This window comes from Pseudoliparis swirei, chromosome 1 (assembly GCF_029220125.1).
Source record: "Pseudoliparis swirei isolate HS2019 ecotype Mariana Trench chromosome 1, NWPU_hadal_v1, whole genome shotgun sequence".
Taxonomy (NCBI): Eukaryota; Metazoa; Chordata; class Actinopteri; order Perciformes; family Liparidae; genus Pseudoliparis; species Pseudoliparis swirei.
Window position 1 is genome coordinate 18,443,655 of NC_079388.1, and position 6,372 is coordinate 18,450,026.

Here is a 6,372-nt window from a genome sequence, read left to right on the forward strand (position 1 = left end):
CATGTTTGAGGTCATTTAGCATGTTGGAGGTCATTTAGCATGTTGGAGGTCATTTAGCATGTTGGAGGTCATTTAGCATGTTGGAGGTCATTTAGCATGGTGGAGGTCATTTAGCACGTTGGAGGTCATTTAGCATGTTGGAGGTCATTTAGCATGTTGGAGGTCATTTAGCATGGTGGAGGTCATTTAGCATGGTGGAGGTCATTTCACATGTTTTAGGTCATTTAGCATGTTGGAGGTCATTTAGCATGTTGGAGGTCATTTAGCATGGTGGAGGTCATTTAGCATGTTGGAGGTCATTTCACATGTTGGAGGTCATTTAGCATGTTTGAGGTCATTTAGCATGTTGGAGGTCATTTAGCATGGTGGAGGTCATTTAGCATGTTGGAGGTCATTTAGCATGTTGGAGGTCATTTCACATGTTGGAGGTCATTTAGCATGGTGGAGGTCATTTAGCATGTTGGAGGTCATTTAGCATGTTGGAGGTCATTTCACATGTTTGAGGTCATTTCACATGTTTGAGGTCATTTAGCATGTTGGAGGTCATTTAGCATGTTGGAGGTCATTTCACATGTTGGAGGTCATTTAGCATGTTAGAGGTCATTTCACATGTTGGAGGTCATTTAGCATGTTGGAGGTCATTTAGCATGTTGGAGGTAATTTAGCATGTTGGAGGTCATTTAGCATGGTGGAGGTCATTTAACATGGTGGAGGTCATTTAGCATGTTGGAGGTCATTTAGCATGTTGGAGGTCATTTAGCATGGTGGAGGTCATTTAGCATGTTGGAGGTCATTTAGCATGTTGGAGGTCATTTAACATGGTGGAGGTCATTTAGCATGTTGGAGGTCATTTAGCATGTTGGAGGTCATTTAGCATGTTGGAGGTCATTGAGCATGTTGGAGGTCATTTAGCACGTTGGAGGTCATTTAGCACGGTGGAGGTCATTTAGCATGTTGGAGGTCATTTAGCATGTTGGAGGTCATTTCACATTTTGGAGGTCATTTAGCATATTGGAGGTCATTTAGCATGGTGGAGGTCATTTAGCATGTTGCAGGTCATTTCACATTTTAGAGGTCATTTAGCATGTTGGAGGTCATTTAGCATGTTGAAGGTCAATTGTCTGAAAGACATCTGTAAATGTCTAATTGCTGCTTAATTTCATTAAAATGAAAAAAATGAAGAAAAAACAAATAGGTGACAAACTCAAAAAGAATTATAACATTTCATTGAATTATTATTATTTTTTAATCTTTAAAAGAATTTTTTAAAACAGATTGTGAGAGAAACTGAGAGCCGGACATGGAGTGTGAATCACACGAAGAGAGAAGAGACGCCCAGCAGTCGCTCGCTGTCGCTCTCGTTCGTCATTACACGCCTTCGGGCGGAAATTACCATTTTTCCTTTAAAAAAAAAAAAAGGAGAAGAAGCAAAAGACGCACATCGCCCCCATTACCAGTGAAGCAACAGCGAGGCAATCACATTGCCAATGAGCTCATCAGAATTCTCAACAAAAAAAATGGTTGCGGTTGACCGACGCTGCCGCCTCACACAATCACCACGCGGAGGAGAAGAGAGCGAGTTTCTCTCTCCGCCGGAGCAACTCCATCCGAAGCATTTAAGGATGCCCGCACGCTTTATTTAACCCTCCTCATACCTTTGGGGTCAATTTGACCCCATTCGATGTTTAACGTCTCTAAAAGAAATGATTGACATCATTTTGTTTGCTTCATATTTCATGACTTTTCCTAATTTATTAGGTAACAATTGGGTAAACACAAAATTCACACGATGTTATGTTTTCAATGTCCTGAACACAACTTGTATGCATCGGTATTCTTTGGGGTCAATTTGACCCCAGGCTGTTTTTCACTGTGTAAAACATACACTACCGTTCAAAAGTTTGGGATCACTTAGAAATGACTTTATTTTTCAAAGAAAAGCACTGTTTTTTCAATAAAGATAACATTAAATTAATCAGAAATACACTCTCTACATTGTTAATGTGGTAAATGACTATTCTAGGTGGAAACGTCTGGTTTCGAATGAAATATCTCCAGAGGTGTATAGAGGCCCATTTCCATCAACGATCACTCCAGTGTTCTAATGGTACATTGTGTTATCGCGTGCAAATATGTTAGCACAGCTGAAAACAGTTATGCTGGTGATATAAGCTATACAACTGGCCTTCCTTTGAGCTTGAAGTTTGTAGAACAAAATTAATACTTCAAATATTAATCATTATTTCTAACCTTGTCAATGTCTTGACTATATTTTATATTCATTTGATAAATAAAAGTGTGATTTTTCATGGAAGACACGAAATTGTCTGGGTGATCCCAAACTTTTGAACGGTAGTGTATAAGAACTAGAACGGGCACTCGGTAGAGCGCATACCTTCGCATATCACAAGATTGGGCATTGAATTATGAACATTTTGGCATTAGTTGCATGCCAATTGGATAAAAATTGACCGTCCTATGGTAAGAAGAAGATGTTGACCTTTTCATGACCTTGACCTTTGACCCGATTGATCCCAAGATATAATCAAATAGTCCCCGAATAATGACCAATCATCCCACCAAATTTCATATGATTCAATAAGATTTTGACCTTTTCATGACCTTGACCTTGACCTTTGACCCGATCGATCCCAAAATCTAATCAAATGGTCCCCGGATAATAACCAAAAGCCCCACCAAGTTTCATGCGATTCGGTTTAATACCTTTTGTGTTATGTGAGTAACACGCATACAAATAAATATATAAATAAATACACGGCGATCAAAACATTACCTTCCGCATTTTCAATGCGAAGGTAATGTTTTGATCGTACCTGACACTTAAACTTGGGAAACAATATTAATTCTAATAATATCCTGTAGGTTTTAATTGCTGGGGTCAAATTGACCGCAAGGGTAAAAGATGTTAGTAAATTTGAAGGTAACAGGAGGGTTAAGCTATATACAATATCGCCGTGGCGACACGCTGCAGGAAGCTGGCGTCGGTGGATGTTTGTATCCAGTGTTTTATTTCAGGCGCTCAGGTGGATTCAAGAGGAAGTTCTCCACAACCGATCAAGTCTTTAGTTTCAGTTTGAGGCTCCGGAGAGGAAAACACGGAGCATCTGCTCACAAATCAGACCGTTTATTTACAAATGAAGAGCGAAAGAGGAAAAACCGTCGACTATAAATGACTCAAAGCTGTTTAATTAACACTGAAACCTGACCGACGCCATCAAACGGATATTAACTTAATTCAGAGCAAACTAATGTTGATTAGCTACCTATCCGGTACACCTGTTGGCCACTCTGGTTATTTTCAGTTCATTATGTTAAATGAGATGATTTGTGTGTAGACGGGGATTTGAATGTTTCATAGAGGATATTTTTGGGCTCTAAGGACGGCGATGTCGGCCTGTCGGGCAGCACTTAAATATCTTCACGCTATCGGGTCTGTTGCCATGGCATTGGGTGGAGATGCACGACGCTGAGAGGTGGAATCCTGATGATTTTGGTCAAATTTTTTTCTCCATGAGTTTGAGTTTTTAGCGTTTTTTAAGGACCGCCAGGCAAATTGGTTCATTCCAGTTCCCATCAGGACGAGTGACTAAAACTATGATTCTGTTTCTGATTTCATCATCTGGAAACTTTAATGGCTGTACGTTGTGTTTGAGTACTGTATCCTGTGTGTCTGGGGCTTTTATTGTGAAAGGAGTTGATTTGTTAACAATTGAAAGGAGCGATGAAGTTTGACGTTTTTGGTTCAGACTATTGAACGTGTACATTTTCAATCTGTTGGTTCTACCTATAACTTGATTGATTAATTGGCTCCTTACTGGAAAAAAAGACCTCATAGTTGTTTTCTGTGTGCAAGCACTAAATAAATAGAATTAAATAAATTGACACATGAAAAAAAAATGTCAAGTAAAAGTAATTTCACTGTATTTAAATAGAATTTAATCTCTTTAAATAGGCACAAAAGGAAATGTTTAAAATATTGTAAGAATGTGTGTTTTATTGTTTAAGTGTGTCGTGTTTTTAAAAAGAAATCCATCAATCCATTATTTACTCTTAGATATTTGTTTGTTTCATCCACATGCTTTATAAACACTGACCGTTAGCACTTAATGAATATAATTGAATAAAAAAATAAAAAATTGTAAGTCATTTGAAGAAGGCACAAAAAGAAATGTTTCAAATATTGTAAGGTGTGTTTTTTATGTTTTTAAAATATGCACTTACTCATAGATGTGTTTGTTTCATACACATATAAAGCGTCTTTGTGTATTTAGAAAAAAGCGCTATATAAGTTTTAATTATTATTATTATTATTATTGTTATTATTATTATTATATTTTATTCTGTCAACAACACACCTGTAAACAAGCCGTGCTTCCATGTGCACCAGGAGTTTACCGCCACCCTCTTATTGTACACGGCGTGTCAAACAACAACAATACGCACAAAAACAGTGAGAACTAGAACGGGCACTCGGTAGAGCGCATACCTTCGCATATCACAAGATTGGGCATTGAATTATGAACATTTTGGCATTCGTTGCATGCCAATTGGACAAAAATGTATCGTGCTATGGTAAAAAAATTTGTTTGACCTTTCCATGACCTTGACCTTGACCTTTGACCTGATTGATCCCAAAATCTAATCAAATGGTCCCCGGATAATAACCAATCATCCCACCAAATTTCATGCGATTCGGTTCAATACTTTTTGAGTTCTGCGAAAGATTTTGACCTGTTCATGACCTTTGACCTTGACCTTTGACCCGATCGATCCAAAAATCTAATCAACTGGTCCCCGGATAATAAACAATCATCCCACCAAATTGCATGCGATTCGGTTCAATACTTTTTGAGTTTTGCGAATAACACGCATACAAATAAATAAATAAATACACGGCGATCAAAACATAACCTTCCGGCATTTTCAATGCGAAGGTAACAAAGTGACGGGTACCGAAAAGAAAGACAAAAATCAAAAGATCTCCCATGAAAAGCTTCTAATTTACTGCCCTTATATTAACACGGCGGCGGGGATTGAAGCGACAACTCACAGCTCCTCTGCTGGTTGTCAAGAGTTACGGATTAAAAAGCGGCAAATCACCAACTGAGCGGAGAGGAAGTGGAAAAAAGTAAGTAAATGAAAACACTTCATCAGAAAATAAGTGCTGGAATACATTAAACATTAGATATTGATGATATATAACGACGTCAGATGATCTGAGGTGGACTTCAATTTAAAATATTAACGACTTCATTTTAATATCTTGCAAAAAAGTATTTCCTGAACAATCTCCTGCAGCGTGTTGATCTATCCGGGTTAAAGTATTTATGAGAGGAAGCTCATAATAAGGCGGCTGAAGTTATTAATAAAAGCGACATATCGCATTGGTTAGTAACATTTGGGGGGGGGGGGGGGGGGGGAAGGGGCGTGTAATAAGAATACATCTCCAGTAAACGTTGAGTTACTGTTACACTCTAAACCAATTTCAACCGTCTTTTTATTAACAACATAATCTCCGTCGAGCATGTGTTTTTTCCAGGCTGCGAAAATGTAAATCCGTGTGATATTAAAGTATAACGTCTGTCAGATAGCTCCACTTAGGAGGATGAATGTCAAATAAGTATTTATTTTTTTATATGGTGGCGGCGGGGGTTGATTGGGTATAACTGGGTATATATTTAAAGATTATGTCTCTTTCCACAAAATCAATTTAAAGTCAGGAGAGCACAGATATGACACACTCACCTATAATCAAAAGTTTGCATTGTGTGAAAGTTATTCCCCCCCTCCTTCTCCTTTGTCTGAAACCCATCAGCAGATTATTTATTTTTTTAACACCTCTGCATATATTTGCAGTCGCCACATTGGTTTGTTTGAGCATTAAAAAATGTTAATTGGAAAGAAAGAAGAAGAAGAAAAAGAGGGAAAGAAGTATCGCATTCCCGTCCTGTAACCTCCTCCAGTCACAGGCTGTCAGGAGGCAATATGCCAAATTAGATTGTATTTGGATAATCTTTTTTGAACTGTAATAGGTTTCCAACCGGAGGGGGGGGGAGGGGGGAGGCATATTACTATTGGCACATCATTATTAAACAAAAGTGACACAGAACCATCTTTTTTTTCTTTTGCAGGCGGCGCCAGATAAACGTTCCACAGCGTGCAAATAATATTAGTTCTGCTCCCGGAGTCGCCGGGCTTATCTCCGGGATGCTATATTGGGTTCATATCCCTGTCGGCTGGCGAGGGGCCTTCTGACAGGAGTGTCTAAATGTATGAGTAGTGTGTGCGTGTGAGGCGCATGTATGAATGGGCTGCTGTGTGTGTGTGTGTCGCATATTAACGCTTTTATAT